Source organism: Macaca fascicularis, chromosome 11, assembly GCF_037993035.2.
Source record: "Macaca fascicularis isolate 582-1 chromosome 11, T2T-MFA8v1.1".
Lineage (NCBI taxonomy): Eukaryota > Metazoa > Chordata > Mammalia > Primates > Cercopithecidae > Macaca > Macaca fascicularis.
Genome location: NC_088385.1, coordinates 86,797,572 through 86,814,906, shown reverse-complemented (window position 1 = coordinate 86,814,906; position 17,335 = coordinate 86,797,572). Strand labels below are relative to the sequence as shown.

At 39.3% G+C, this 17,335-nt stretch overlaps 1 pseudogene; it reads left to right on the top strand.

Moving 5' to 3' along the window:
- Window positions 1-16,820: 16,820 nt before the first annotated feature.
- LOC123567695 (small nuclear ribonucleoprotein G pseudogene) lies at window positions 16,821-17,052 on the top strand (annotated as a pseudogene).
- The last annotated feature ends 283 nt before the right edge of the window (window positions 17,053-17,335 follow it).

Genomic DNA, 17,335 nt, shown 5'->3' with positions numbered 1-17,335 from the left:
CCCAAACACCTCACACCAGAGAGCCACACAAGCCCAGCAGATATGTAGTGAATGTGGAGAAGATAAATTGAAATTCTGGAGTGTACTGAGATCCATGGAATATTGAAATTGCTAAAATAGGCTTCCCCAAAAGGAAAGAACCCTGCATGGAATGGGACATGGGTGAGAAATTCTGAAAACAACCTGTTAAACTGGAAGATGTCCTCACAGCCTGCATAGAAGACAATGTCAAAGTGACACACTGGTAAAATCTGCAACTTACATTGTAGGACATGTCAGAATTAAAGAGTTAGATATTAGTACTAGTAAAAATAAAACCAAAGACATCCTTGAATGTCTGGCAAACTTTCAGGTGGAGTAACTGCACTGAAGTTTGGTGGGACAAGTAACATAGAATAATTTTTTTAAAGACAGAGTTACAGATTCCCAAATGCTGTGAAAACTACTCTTAAAGAGCAGAATAGAAGGAAGGACGAATCTTTTTAAATGCAGCTAACTCCTCCTGCTTCACACCTGGTAGAACAGAGAGGCTGGCCTGATCTGGCTGGATGCTGGGTTTGGCTGTGTGCAGTTCCTGAGAACTGAGAGTTTTGTTTTGGTGCATTCCAGATCAGGATTCGCTAATTCCAACTGATGAAAATTTTAAAATTCATATATAAATAGTTAATAGAGATGCATAATTTTTACAGTGAATGTTGCTAAGAATGCAAGGGTTGAAATGTAATTAATAGTTAAGAAAATGTGCAAAGTTTCTCAGAAGTCCATTGTAATGCTATGGTTGAAGATTCTATGAATATGGTTAAAAAAAAAAAAAAAAAAAAAGCATCGTTGATATCCGGGTGTGGTCGTGGGAGCCTGTAATCCCAGCTACTTTGGAGACTGAGGCAAAAGAATCACTTGAGCTCTAGGAGGTTGAGGTTGTAGTGAACCAAGATTGCACCACTGCACTCTAGCCTGGGCGACAGAGTGAGGCTCATCTCAAAATAAATAAATAAATAAGAATAATTAAGCCAATTATGATTGTAAGAACAGCTCTGACTGATATTGCTGGTGTGGCTTCTTTGTTATCCACAGCAGAATTTGCAATAGCTGTAATTTCTAAAGAAAACAAAAAATTTGCCATGGACAGAATGGGTGTATGAGTGAAGAGGATATGGGAGGTGGCCTTTTCAATTCTGAAAATGTGCTTTATCACAATTAAAGAACTATGATGGGAAAACAACACTCTTCCCCATTAACTTCCAAGAAGTCAGTTGAACATAATGAAATAAAGGGCTAGTTGACGTTTGAGAAAAATCACTATATTCATCAGTTATCAGCTTCAGTTGGGAATATATGTAATAGCTGACTACTGTCTTTCTCTATCCCTAGAAATAACGTATTTTGTATTTTTTAATAAAGAGATATTTGTGCACTCATATTACTAAGTGCAGGAGACATGTACCATATTTTGCTTTAAATGAAATCAGTTATGACAATTTTATTATTATTCTGATAAAATAAATTTTTTAATGCTTGCCACCACTAGAAGTTCAAAAGCAGTCTTTCTATAGAAAGTAAAATTGACTATGTAAAATTATGTGAAAATTTCATGTAGTAATTTTTTAACTGTAAAAATACATTTTTCCTATTTCTCTTCATAAAAAAAGTCTTAGAAGCAATATCATCCTAGTACTTGGCCTCTAGGCTATTATTATTTTCCACCAAAAAGAACTAGAACACCTTCCAAAAGTGGTTGGTCCCACATCTGAGGCAGGAAAAGTACAGTATGGATATGCGATATCATGATATGCCAGAAAGCAAAAACGTTACCAAAGGATAATCAGACCATGTCCCAGGGACACAGAGCTTGCTTGAAGAAGTTCCCACTAACCAAAGATGAGACAATTTAAGTATCAAAAATATAAAGATGCAATTTAGTAAAACACACGAACATAGAAGAATTAATAATTAGTTAATCAGTTTAAAAAGCATGGCAGATGGAGCTCCAAACAAAACTCATTAAATATCACAGAAAGTTGCTGGAGCACTAAATCATTACTCTGTAAATTAATAGTAAAATAAAAAGAATTAAGCACTTGTCCTTCCTTTCTTGTATAAACTGTATTTCAGGGTAACCAAGTATCCTTGATATATGAGAAAGGTCACTCTAGTCATCAAATATACCAGCTAATAAATGCAAATGAAATGATAAAATTAGAAAATTTCCATTTGCAAACCCTTGTCAACCTAAATCATAAACAGAGAGAGAGAGAGACTCTAAAAGAAAATGATGTTTATTTGGGAAAAGGCATTGCAATGGGAATACAATGGATAGTAAACTAATGTGCATATTCAGAGGATAAAAGAAGACAAAGTTTTCTTTAAAAAATTAAGAAGATTACATAATTGTTTTGGGATAATTATCCTTGGTTACAAAGATTAACAAGGATGATGCCAGTTCAAAGTTGGATAGACAGTGACTGGGCAGATGTCCTGACAGAAATATTTTGTGTGTGTACAGTTGCAGTGACCTTTGCGCAAGATCGTGATTTTTGCAGTTTTTTTGATAGTTCTTGTTACCAAGTGTTTGTGCATAAAAGCCCTCCACTGATGGCCTTCTGATATGGTTTGGCTCTGTGGCCCTACCCAAATATCATCTCAAATTGTAATCCTCACATGTCAAGGGAAGGGCCTGGTGGGAGATGATTGGATCATGGGGGCAGTTCCCCCATGCTGTTCTCATGATAGCAAGTGAGTTCTCATGAGATTTGGTGGTTTAAAAGTGTGTAGTAGTTCCCCTACCCCTCTCTCCCCTGCCAATTTGTGAAGAAGGTGCTTGCTTCTCCTTTGCTTTCTGCCATGATTGTAAATGTCCCGAGGCCTCCCTAGCCATGTAGAACTGTGACTCAATTAAACCTCTTTTTTTCATAAATTACCCAGTCTCAGATAGTTCTTTATAGCAGGGTGAAAATGGCCTAAAAGAGAATTGGTACCAGAAGTGGGGTACTACTATAAAGACACCTAAAAATGTGGAAGCAACTTTGGAACTGGGTAACGGGCAGAGGTTGGAACAGTTTGGAGGACTCCAAAGAAGACAGGAAATTGTGGGAAAGTTTGGAACTTCCTAGATATTTGTTGAATGGTTTTGACCAAACTGCTAATATGGGCAATGAAGTCCATGCTGAGATGGTCTCCGATGGAGATGAGGAACTTATTGGGAACTGGAGCAAAGGTCACAGTTGCTATGCTTTAGTGAAGAGACAAGGCATTTTGCCCCTGCCCTAGAGATCTGTGGAACTTTGAACTTGAGATAGATGATTTTAGGGTGTGGCAGAAGAAATTTCTAAGCAGCAAACCATTCAAGATGTCACCTGGTTTTTCCTGAAAGTGTACAGTTACATGTGCTCATGAAGAGATAGTTTGAAATTGAAACTTCTGTTTAAAAGGAAAGCAGAGCATAGAGGTTTGGAAAATTTGAAGCCTGTTCATGTGGTATAATAGAAAAACCCATTTTCTGAGGAGGAATTCAAGCCAGCTGCAGAAATTTACATAAGTAACAAGGAGCTGAATGTTAATAGCCAAGACAATGAGGCTCTATGTCTCTGTGGCTTACACATGGTGTTGGACCTTCAGGTGTGCAAAAGGCCTGCAGGTGTGCAAAAGGTGAGCTTTGGGAGCCTCTGCCCAGATTTCAGAGGAGATATAAAAACTCCTGGATGTTCAGGCAGAAGTCCGCAGCAAGGGTGGACCCCTCATGGAGAAGCTCTGCTAGGGCAGTGCAGAAGGGAAATGTGGGGTTGGAGCCCTCACACAGAGTCCCCACTGGGGCACTGTCTAGTGGAGCTATGAGAAGCGGGTCACCAGCCTCCAGACCCCAGAATATCCACTGACAGCCTGTACTGTGTGCTCAGAAAAGTTGCAGGCACTCAATGCCAGCCTGTGAAAGCAGCCACAGGGGCTGTACCCTGCAGAGCCACAGAGGCAGAGCTGCACAAGGCCCTCGGAGCCCACCCCTAGCATCAGCATGCCCTGGATGTGAGACATGGAGTCAAAGATCATTTTAGAGCTTTAAGATTTAATGACTTCCCTGCTGGGTTTTGGACTTGCATAGGGCCTGTGGCCCCCTTGTTTTGGCAAATTTCTCCTTATTTGGAATGGGAACATTTACCCAATGCCTGTATCCCCACTGTATCTTGGAAGTAACTAACTTGCTTTTGAGTTTACAGGCTCATAGGCGGAAGAGACTTGCCTTGTCTCAGATGAGACTTTGGATTTGGACTTTTAAGTTAATGCTGAAATGAGTTATGACTTTTCCAAAGTCATGCATGATTGCATGATTGGTTTTGTTGTTGTTGTTTGTTTGTTTGTTTTGTTTGTTTGAGACGGAGTCTCACTCTGTCACCCAGGCTGGAGTGCAGTGGTGTGATCTCGGCTCACTGCAAGCTCTGCCTCCCAGGTTCACACCATTCTCCTGCCTCAGCCTCCCAAGTAGCTGGGACTACAGGCACCTGCCACCACACCCGGCTAATTTTTTTTGTATTTTTTAGTAGCGACGGGGTTTCACTGTGTTTGCCAGGATGGTCTCAATCTCCTGACCTCATGATCTGCCCGCCTTGGCCTCCCAAAGTGCTGGGATTACAGGCTTGAGCCGCTGCACCCAGCCACATGATTGGTTTTGAAATGTGAAAAGGACATGAGATTTGGGAGTTGAGAGGGATGGAATTATATGGTTTGGCTCTGTGTCCCCACCCAAATCTCATCTCAAATTTGAATTGTAATCCCCATGTGTTGAAGAAGAGACCTGGTGGGAGGTGATTGGATCATGGAGGTGGTTTCCCTCATACTGTTCTTGTGAGGGAGTTCTCACGAGAGCTGATGGTTTAAAAGTGGCAGTTTCCCTTGAGCTCTCTCTTTCTCTCCTCTCACCTTGTGATGAAGGTACTTGTTTCCCCTTTACCTTGTGCCATTATTGTAAGTTTCCTGAGGTCTCCCCAGCCATGTGGAACTATGAGTCAATTTAACCTCTTTTGTTTATAAATTACCCAGTCTCAGATAGTATCTTTATAGCAGTATGAAAATGAACAAATACACCATAATTATTGCAGCATATTAGTTGGTTTGAAGGGCACACATACACACACACACATACATACATACAACAACCACCATTCTTTGGGCTGCTCAAAGGGGCTATTAACTACCAGTAGACTTATTCTCTGTGCATCTGCCCCAACTCCATTTTCAGGAAGGCAGATTGCCAAAACCAGAGAAGAGTGCCCTTCCCACATTCCACACCTACGTTTTCATTCTGTAACCAGAGATAGAACCAGCTACCTGTAGAATCCCTGCATACCTCAGTTGGAGATTTAATACCTGCTTCCCCTCCCCATCCTAAATTCCCATTGACTCTGGAAAAAGTCCTTCTTGGCTTTACACCTTGGACACCCACACTTAGAAAGTATACTTTTGGCTCAGCATTTGGTGCAGGCCACCAAATGAAAGGACACTACCAACTGAAGTCTCTGATTCTTACCATTTGCATTTTTTTGAGACAGGGTCTTGCTCTGTCACCTAGGCTGGAGTGCAGTGGCGCAATCACAGCTCATTGCAGCTGTAACCTCTCGGGGCTTAGTTGATACTCCCACCGCAGCTTCTAGAGTAGCTGGGAATACAGGTGTGCACCACTATGCCTCTCTAATTTTTGTATTTTTTGTAAAGACGGGATTTCATTATGTTGTCCAGACTAGTCTCCAACTCCTGGGTTCAAGGGAACTGCCCATTTTGGCCTCCCAAAGTGCTGGAATTGTAGACTTGGGCCACCACACCTGACTACCATTTGCATGATGTTTTTGTCTATTTTTCAAAAATAATATTTTTACCTATTTTTTCTCTTTTCTTGATAGTTTTTGTGAGAAGAGATACTTTCCTATTAACATGCACTTTGCTTTACTGTTAGCACCAACTGATTACTTTCTTTAAGCACATCAATGTCTGGAAAGAAATAGATCCATAAGGAATCTTGTTTGGCAGGTTGAACAAGTTAGTTGAGCTTCTGTTTCTATATCTGCAAAAGGGGAAGAGATTCTTACCTCATAAGGTACTGTGGGAATTATAAAGTGAATGTGAAATCACTTTGTACACTAAAAGTATCATAAATACATAAATTCGGGTAATAAAATTTTAATTGGATCAGCAATTCAAAGTCTCCTAGTTGGGCATCCTGATTTTGCTAGGTTTCATTTATTACAACTAATGTAAACCACGCCGAACTAGCTTAAGATAAATGGAGAAACGTTGTATAAGAACGCCATGGTGGCTTTACAGAAAATGAGCAGAAAAACAGCAGAGCTATGAAAGAGGGCCTTAAGAGGGCCCCACTCTTTCCTGTCCCTACCTGTGCCCTTCCCAATGAGTCAAGGAGTCCATGCGTTTATGAAATTGTGTCCTTCCAGAGCCTACATAGTCCCTTCTACAACATGATGTGGGCACTTGAGGCCCCAGAATTTTCGGGAAGAAAATACCTGAGTTTATTCCCAAGGCCTGCACTAGCCTCTTCCCTGAGTCTGTGTTCCGTCAGTGTGCCCCTCTGGTCCCAAAGCATAGTCAAGGGGCAGCTGTACAGGAGGATTGTGGGTGGTGCTTGGATAGGATCCTGAGGTGTCCATATACATGCAATGTGTGGCCCTTACTGGTACTTGATGGAAAAGGGAAAAGACCACGTGGCATCTCTCCCCCAAAAGTCACTTTCCATTGTAAAATTCCAAGGGATCACAGAGTTTCAAATGTTCAAACCTCATCTCCCACATAGTTATAAAATCTATTTGTGAAGATATAAAGATAGAAAAGACCTTATTTTGAGTTGGGTGTGGTGGTTCACACCTGTAATTCGAGCACTTTGGAAGGCCAAGTTGGGGGTGGATCACCTGAAGTAAGGAGTTCAAGACCAGCCTGATCAACGTGGTAAAACCCTATCTCCACAAAAAATACAAAAATTAGCTGGGCATGGTAGCAGGTGCCTGTAGTCCCAGCTACTCAGGAGGCTTGAAGCACGAGAATCACTTGAACCCAGGAGGCAGAGGTTGCAGTGAACCAAGATCATGCCACTGTACTCCAGCCTGGGCAACAGAGTGAGTGAGACCCTGTCTCAAACAAACAAACAAACAAACTTATTTTGTAGTTTGTTTTCTTAATTTGTGGCCTTTCAGATATTTAAATGCAGTTATGAGAGCCACCATTTGTAGTCTTGCTCCTGGTTTGATTAATGTTAGGGATCAGACATCTTTTCTTTTGCAAAGGCAGGCTATGTCCTCAGCTTCAAGAAAATAAGCAAAAGCCTCAGTCACAGGTAGAGAACAAATTCCAGTCTCTCAGCCCTGCTACTAAATTCCTGAAAGAGAGTCAGATTGGTTTGGCTTAGGTTGAGAAGGGGAGGAGAGCTCCAATCCTAGGTCCAATCAATTTAGTACTTTGGAAGTGGATATTTTCATAGAAATAGGAGAGGGAGACATTCCTGCTGTAGAATGAGCAGTTCCAAGAGAAATATGGCTGGATAAGAGTCCCTACTGAATATTCAACTTCACGAGTAAATGCAAGACTTATTTCTCTTATTTCAATGGGAAAAAATTGGTAAAACATAAAAAATCAATATATTCCAGTTAGAAGGCAAATTATAACATACTTTGTTAGTCTTTCGTAGTTGGCTTTAATAGGAACAATAAGTACAAACTATAGTGGAGAGGAAATTTCTTCTGCTAAAGAGAAATTAAAGTTTTATTAATATGACTATCCTTATCTTCATATAATTTAAGAATTGATCAGTGTACTAATACAAGTCTAACAATTTTTTTCCTTATTAGAAAATCAAGCTAAAGTGTTTATAAAACATTCCATTGACTTGTTCTTCCAAATCTCCATTGTTAAAAAAAAAAAAAGTAACAAACCTAATAAGGTATACAACGTTCCATTATAAAACGCTTGCCAAGCCTTCTAGCTATAGCAGAATGAATGTAGTTCATAATTGAGAACTCTAACAGTCCTATTTGAAAAATACAAAGGTCTGGAAACTGGTATTTGCTTTGGATACAAGGAAAACATGTAGAGTAACACTGTTTCAGCAAGATTATCTCCAAGTGACAGTATCAAATATGGAAGGACTAAGAAAGTTATATTTTCAACTTTTCTGAAAGAAAAGGAAAGCCTCATAAAAAGAAGAAAGGAGCACATTGTTACCATTTCCATGTATGTTTCTTCACCTCAAATAACCTACTGTTACTGTTTATACTTAAACTGAAAGGACCATCTATTATACCCAAGTCTGAAGCTTAACCTCCTCTATACTTCATGCAGACAAAACTTCTGCTGACCTCATTTGGCTCCCTAGACAATATACAACCATCCAGGGCTCATCAGCCATTCTAAACAAAGGATTATTTGCTCAGGAGCAAACAGAGGGGCTATAATTTCACATCTACAAGGGGCTTATGGGGAGTAATTTAGGTGTCATAGGGAATAGAAATTGGCCCTATGTGGTGGCATGCACCTGTAGTTCCAGCTACTGGGGAGGCTGAGGCAGGATAATCGCTCGAACTCAGGAGGTGGAGCTTGCAGTGAGCCGAGATTGCGCCACTGCACTCCAGCCTGGGCAACAGAGCGAGACTCCATCTCCAAACAAAAGAGAAAGAAAGAAGGAAAGAAAGGAGGGAAGGAAGGAAGAAAGGAAGGAGTGAAGGAAGGAAGGAAGGAGGCAAGGAAAGGAGGGAGGGAGGGAGGGAGGGAGGGAGAAAGGAAGGAAGGGAGGAAGGAAGGAAGGAAGGAAGGAAGGAAGGAAGGAAGGAAGGAAGGAAGGAAGGAAGGAAGGAAGGAAGGAAGGAAGGAAGGAAAAAGACATGTGGTCTTAAAACATTTTTGCTTGGAATATACAATTGAAGAACACTTAGATACTATGAAGTCCCTCAAACATTTTAAAATCTAAATATAAAACTGTTCTCATAAGTCTAACCACTAGTAGCAAAAGAGGCAAATCCAACATATTGTATATATTGACATTTTAAAAATAAAATGTTATATTACTTAAAAGATGTAAATAATATGGTGATTTAACACTACCATCATTCATTTTTCTAAATGTCAATAAGTTTCTCTTTAATAGTTCCGTTTGTTCCTTGAATTCATGTTTCCTTTTCACTCCCTCACAGAATTGTACATTAATATAATATATTTTTGTGCTTACACCCTCAGATTGATCACCTTCATCATATTTCTTTGCAATAAAACTATGTATATAAATTGAAATTATGTAAATAGGTTTTTCCCTATGATCTCAATGGTCTAAGTGTTTCATTAAAAATCATCTGGTTATTATATGTATTAGCCATAAATCATTGCAAATATAAAGTATTGTACATTTACAGTATTACAAGATTGGAGATGGGAGAGAAGTAGTAGACCTTTTGAAGTTAAGTGGGACAAGGGCAATTGTGAAAGGAAAGACAATAAATAAGTACAGTGGCTCTTGACCATGGGGAAATTCTCAGGTAGTTCAATTTTGCAAAAAAATAAACATGAAAGTTAAAGTTATATGTGTCCAAGTGCTCCCCTGGGAATTCTTCTTGTAACCCAAGAATGTGCATATTTTAGTTTGAAGATCTTTGGGCTGGCTAAATTTACTTAAGGCTCTATTTGAATAGTAAGGACATTCCTTTTACTGAAATTGTTATTTCCAGTAGAAAAATTAAAAATTGTAAAAGATGCCTTATTGAACACTTATGAGAATCTATTTGAAAATATTATTATGTTTATTTGGACTTGCTGGGGAGGGAGCTGGCAGTAAAGAGGAACTGAAACTATCTTCCTGCCACATCTACTCCTCATAGCCACTGCTTGTCATTACTTTCATTTGTACTGCAGAAGCAATTGGTTCTTTCAACCTTCTGGGGGCCCTAAATTTCTCAATGATTAGTCTTCTCTTAGGAAAGTTGTATTCTCTTTCATCTTTGTTTGCAACTGGACTCAATCCATATCTGTTTTGAAAACTTTACTGAAAGAAGTAAAGAAGCAGCCAATACATTCCAACACCTTGAATTTTTTTTAACCTTTTCTTTTAAAGCTATGGCTTCCACAAGCATTTGGTCTGCTTTCCAAGTTATTGTGGATGGCAGCTTTCCAAATATTTTTCCACTGTATAATAAATGTGGACAGCCTTCTGGATGACATTAACTGTGTTCTTGTACCCACTGCCTGGCCACTCAGCCAGTGCCCACTTTAGGCTACCAAAACCTGTCATTTTTAGGATACAGGTTCATTTGCTATACCAAAACCCCAAAATAACAGTGATTTAAGCAAAATAGTTTATTTTCATGTAACAATCCAAGTTTAAGCAAAACTTGGCTGGAAGAGCAGCTCCTTGATATTGGGACCTAGGCTTCTGTCATCTTGTTGTTTTGCTGTCCTAAGCAGTTGCCCATGTCAAAAATTGTTCAGCAACACATCCACATCCCAGGTAACAGGAAAGAGAAAATATAAACGGAAGGACATATCTCTCCCTTTTAAAGACATGACCAGGGCCAAGTGTGGTGGCTCACGCCTATAATGCTAGCACTTTGGGAGGCTAAGGTGGGTGGATCACCTGGGATCAGGAGTTCAAGATAGCCTGACCAGCATGGTGAAACCCTATCTCTACTAAAAATAGAAATATTAACCAGGCATGGTGGCACGCACCTGTAATCCCAGCTACTCAGGAGGCTGAAGCAGGAGAATCACTTGAACCAGCGTGGTGGAGGTTGCAGCAAGCTGAGATGGCACCATTGCACTCCAGCCTAGGAGACAGAGCAAGACCCCATCTCAAAAAAAAAAGACCAGAATTTGCATATGTTACTTATGTTCATATCCATTTGCAAATGTTTGATCATATAGCCACATCTACCTGTAAGGAAGGCTGAAAAATGTCATTTAGTAGGTGGCCATGTGTCCCAGCTAAAAATTTGACTGACTACACAGAAAGGGAGAGGGAATGTATATTGTGGGACAAATAGCTAATGCTATTTGCTACAGTGTCTGTCAGACAAAGGTCTAATATCCAGAATCTACAAGGAACTTAAGCAAATTTACAAGAAGAAAACAACCCCATTAAAAAGTAGGCAAATGACATGAACAGACAATTTTCAAAAGAAGACATACATGTGGCCAAGAAAAGTGAAAAAAAGCTCAACATCCCTGATTATTAGAGAAATGAAAATCAAAACCACAATGAGATACCATCTCACACAAGCCAGAATGGCAATTATTAAAAAGTCAAGAAACAACAAATGCTCAACAAATGCGAGCCTGTGAAAGACTAGGAATGTTTTTACACTGTTGGTGGGAATGTAAATTAGTTCAACCATTGTGAAAGACAGTGTGGCAATTCCTCAAAGATTTAGAACTGGAAATACCATTTAACCCATCAATCTCATTACTGAGTATGTACCCAAAGGAATATAAATCATTCTATTATAAAGATAAATGCACACATATGTTCACTGCAGCACTATTCACAATAGCAAAGATGCAGAATCAACCCAAATGCCCATCAATGATAGACTGGATAAAGAAAAAGTGGTATATATACACCATGGAATACTATGCAGCCATAAAAAGGAATGAGATCATGTCCTTTGCAGGGACACAGATGAAGCTGCAAACAATCATCCTCATCGAACTAACACAGGAACAGAAAACCAAACACCGCTTGTTCTCACTTACAAGTAGGAGCTTAACAATGAGAGCACATGCACACAGGGAGGGGAACAACACACACTGGGGCCTGTTGGGGGAGGGTGGGGAAAGGGACAGAGAGCATAAGGAAAAAGAGCTAATGCATGCTGGGCTTAATACCTAGGTGATGGGTTGACAGGTGCAGCAAACCACCATGGCACACATTTACCTATGTAACAAAACTTCATACCCTGCACATTTACCCTGAAACTTAAAAGTAAAATTAAAAATGTCTGCCAGAAATGTTCTATGTTTTACCTATATAATGCCCAAAAAATCATTTGGACTCCTCTAAGTTACTGCAATCACAATAGCTGTCACTTCTTAGGGACTTGTGATATTATCTGTTTAGTGATATTTCTTTCTGATAAGGCTACTCCTCAAATAATAATTCACTATAGTGTGAAGTGGTTACATATCATATCAAAAGAACTGCTGAAAGTAGGTAGATCATTGTTGTCTCAAAAGAACCATGATTTGCTTAAAAGGACACTGAAGGAAATACCCATTTTTCTCAAGCTTCTCTTTAAATGAGACTGTTATATCTAGAAAGCCATTTTTCTCCCCCACCTCCTTCCTTTTTTCTTTTCCTCCTGCTTCTCCTGTCTAGATTCATAGCTAACAGTTATAACGTATCTTATTTGTGCCAGGAACTTTCAAATACTATCCCACTGAAGCAATACAGCAATTATATGAGGCAGAAATGATTATCCCCAATCTACAGATGAGGAAATTGAGACTTAGAACTTACTGAATAGCTCAAGATCACATCAGTAAGTTATACAACTACAATCCGATTCCAATTATATTTCCCCACTACACCATGGTAGTGGCTTGTTAAAAACTTCCAGGAATTCCTATATCTCTGTTCCAGCCTAAAACAGGTGATGTGTGTTATGAAGAAGGTTTTGGTAGGAGTGTCAAACATGGCAATCCAATAGATCAAGAAATGACTAAGTGTAGCAGGTGTGAAGAGTAGTTATAGACCATATGGTAGGCACTGCTTGCTGTCATCGCATATGGATGCATTCCTTCTTCCTTAGTACCAGAACCTCTGATTTAGTTGGGCACAAATCTGACAAACTCATTTGCAACTATGCAGGACCAGTGTAAGCAGAATTTTTCTGTACATCATATATAATAGAAAGTATTCTTAAGAGAAACAGGCATGATCTCCTATTTATGAAAGTTGGAATGTAAACATGATTTTGGAACCTGTTATGGGTTAAATTGTTACGACCTCCTCCTTCCCCCTAAAAAAAAGCTGAAATCGTAATCCCCAGTACTCGTGAATGTGACTTTATTTGAAAACAGGTCTTTATAGGTTTAACCAAGTTAAGAAGAGGTCATTATATTTCCAGAAGAAGAAATATAAGAAGAGGTAATTTGAAACACACAGACAGGGAGAATGCCATGTGAAGACACAGAGACAGAGGACAGATGATGTAGAGACACACAGACAGAACATAGTCATGTGATGACAGAGGCAGAAATAAAAGCGATGGATCTGCCAGTCAAGGAAGTCAAGGAATGCCAGCAAAGATCATAAGCTAGAAGAGGCAAAGAAGTGGATCGCCCACATTCTTCAGAGAAACCTTGGTGATGCCAAGGCCTTACCATTGAACTTTCAGCCTCCAGAGCTACGATAATAAATTTCTGTTATTTTAAACCACCTAGTTTGTAGCACTTTATTTATTTATTTATTTAGAGTCAGAGTCTCACTCTGTCACCCAGGCTGGAGTACAGTGGCATGATCATAGCTCACTGCAGCCTCAATCTCCCAGGCTCAAGTGATCCTCCCACCTCAGCCTCCTGAGTAGGTGGGACTACAGGTGTGCACTACCATGCCTGGCTAATTAAAGATATACATATTTAACATATATATAATACAGATCATACTGTACATTATATAGTATATATTATATATCATATTTAATACATAACACTATATATTATATATAATCCTATACATAAATATATTATATGTTTGTATTTATATCTATATATATTTTTTTAAATAGAGATGGGGTCTCACTGTGTTGACCAGGCAGGTCTCAAATTCCTGACCTCAAGCAATCCTCCCATCACGGTGTCCCAAAGTGCTGGGATTACAAGCATGAGCCGCCACTCCTGGCCTAAAAATATTTTTTTGTAGAGATAGGGGTCACCTTAGGTTGCCCAGGCTGGTCGCAAATTCCTAGGTTCAAGTGATCCTCCTCCCTTGGCCTCTCAAAGTGCTGTGATGTGATTCCAGGTGTGAGCCACTGCACCTGGTCTGTAGTACTTTATTACAGCAGCCCTGAGAAATGAATACAGTGTCCAAACAGTCATCTTGGAGTATGAGATGGCTTGCTACGAATGTCAGAACACAAGATACGGGTCTTGGTGACTTCCTGGAATACAGTTCTGGATAAGCTGTCTGGGAGTTTTCCATAATAGAGAAACAACTTTGAGTCTTGAAGCAAGTGTTATTTAGGGTTTCTATTACTCACAGACAAACCTAATTCTGATACAAGCCATATACCTCTCCTACTAGGTACTACCAAAGGCTGTGGTACCTAATTCTAGTCTTCATTGACTAGCCTGGTTCTTCACTTATGTGGAAATTGTTGGAAATTTGATAAAGCTAATTATATGTTCTTGCTTTGCCAAGGAAGACAGTAAAATTAAGATAGTTCTTTAGGATTGCTGGAAACTAGACGCAAATGCCTCCAGGGTTGAAATCATGGGTTATTATGATTAAAAATGATACTTGCATAGCACAATAGATAAAAGCACAGACTGTGATATCAAATACCCCTGGAAACCAATTCCAACTCTATGCCTCACTAGCCACCTAAGTGATATTGAATGTTATTTCACAGCTCTACTCCTCAGGTTTCTCATCTATAAAATAGATGATAAAAAGGGCATGTTAACGAATTGCTTAATTTATGATGAAAAGCATGAGTGAGATGATGATAACGACCTTAGAGATTGAAGAGGGTATTACAGGAGAAATATATATAAAGTGTTTAACACAGTTACAGACACATAGTAAGTTTCTGCCTGTCACCGGTAGAGGGTCTTGACCGCAAGTTTTCCAAGTTCTTGGCGTTTTGAACAAAGAATTGGACAAAACGTCCAGCAAAGCAAAGAAAGAATGAAGCAACAAAAGAACGAAAGCAGGGATGTATTGAAAATGAAAGTACACTCCACAGTGTGGCAGCAGCCCGAACAGCTGCTCAAGGGCTTGGATACAGAATCTTCTTGGGTCCAAATACCCACTAGAAGTTTCCCGTTGGCCACTTCATACTCACCTCATGTAAATGAAGTGGTAGCCTGCAATCAGTCTGATTGGTTGCAGAAAGCAGCCAATCAGAGGCTGAAGTGAAATTATAAAGTTCACACTCCAGTGCAAACGTTGCTTTCTGCAACCAATCAGAGGCTAGAGTGAAGTTACAAAGTACCTCTATGCACACGAAGACTCCACCCGCAATCAGTCTGATTAGTTGTGGACAGCAACCATTCAGAGGTTGGAGTGAAGTTACAAAGTTGCAAATGAAGACTGGACCCATAATCAGTATGATTTGTTGCCGACAGCCAATTTCCCATCTGCCGCGCAGAAAAGATAGCGGGTTTGCAAAGGGAGTAGCCTCTGGTCCTTTTGTTACTTAGGCATGGAAAGTTAGGGTTCTCCTTTCTTTTTAGTTCCAGGAAGTCGGCATGAAACAGCCTTCGGTTCTCTGCCTCTAGACCCTATTCTCCTGCTCGTTCCCACCTAGGGCTTTTACACATGTATTTCCATTGCCATAGATGTTTTTTTTTAACATCATCAGACTCCAGCAAAGACACACACTCTGTCTCTGGTTAATTCACATTCACTGTATAATCTCAGTAAAAAGTTCATCCCTTCAGAAAACCCTATCTTGGTCTCCCCTAAAATTAAGCCTCATATCACTTTATGATTTTTAGTCATAGCTATTAGTAAAATTTGATCTAGGATAATTATTAGTGTTATTATTTGCTTGATTTCTGTCTTCACTTCTAAGCTAGCACTACTCAAAGTGTGGTCTCAAAGCTCATGGGTGCTTGTCTGCAAACTATTTATTACTCATCATTCAGGAGACAAATACAGAAACTAAGATTAAGTATTTAGAAACTTATATAACAATTTCACATAGTATTCCGAGCTTGTATTTTGTATGTTTGATTTTTTTGTTTGTTTTTCTAAAAACTCACTTTTATTAAAAGCTAGAAAACATGTCTACAATATATTTCTTAAATTTTTAACTAATCTTTCATTACAGATTGTTCAAGAAGCATGGTTTAGGCCAAGGATTAGCAAATTCTCTCTGCAAAGGGTGAAATAGTAAACGTTTTAGGCTTTTCAGGTCACATAGTCTCTGCTGCAACTATATAACTCTCACTTTGTAGCATAAAAGCAGACATAGGTAATACACAAAAGAAGGAATATGGCTGTGTTTCAATAAAACTTTATAGTCAAAAATAGATGGTGGGCCAGATTTGACCCATGCGGTGTAGTTTGCCCACACCTGTTACAGGCTATAAACTCCTGAGGGCAGATGTCTCATTTGTTTTATTCATCATTGTCTTTCAATGCCTATGACATCCCTCACATAATGGGTATTCAATAAATATTTATTAAAAATTATTCTAATCTCTAATAGGGGTGCAGATCTTGCTTGAATTGACATGGAGGTCATATGTCCAAGACCACCAAACCATGGATGACCATGAAAAGGATGTTAACTGTCTGGTTAGTAAGATTTTTTAAAACTATGGATGTTCTAAGGATCAAATACATTCTGGGAAGCAAAGATAATCACCAGTTGCTTGAAGAAAGAGGATGTTGGCAATTGGCTGGGTATTAAGGAAGCTGTGAGAGTTTGGGAGGAATAGTAGGGGGAAATAAAAAGATCACGTAATATACTGCTGAGGTGGGGTTACAGAGCATGAGGGAGAAATGGCAATGACCCAGAAAGTGGCGGTTTCCTCTGCTTAAAAACCTTTAATGATACCACAGGCACATGAGGGAGGCTGCAAATTCTGTTTCAAGGCAGCTCTGAGCCTGGTAAGTAGCCAACATGAGCAAAGCTCATCCTTCTGGAGAGAAAAAAACTATGGACAAGAAGTTGTCATTAAAATTAAGTTGTGTCAGACATGCCAAAGGAATACTGTGGTGATCTGATACCTTTATGAATCTTTGATTGATGAATGTGTGGAGATCACAACTAGTGGGCAATGGAACAATATTGGAATGGTGGTAGATAAATGTAAGGAAATATTATCATGTTAGAAACCTCAGAAAAAGTATAAATAATGGCCGCGTTCAGCAAATAAATGAATTACTCCCACATGTCCCTTCTCCAAATGGCCTGTTTCACTATGACAAAAAAAAATCATGTGTATTCTTAATATTAAACTTATGTTGAATTAAAAGAAAACTTCAGAGGACCCTGAGATCAAGTCCAAAATCATATGATCTACATAGAAGGTTCTTCATCACTTGATTCTAATCTACTTTTCTAGCCACGTCATGCCAAGAACCCTTTTCCTAACATAGTATATGTTTCCCAACATAGTGTACTTCTAGAACCAC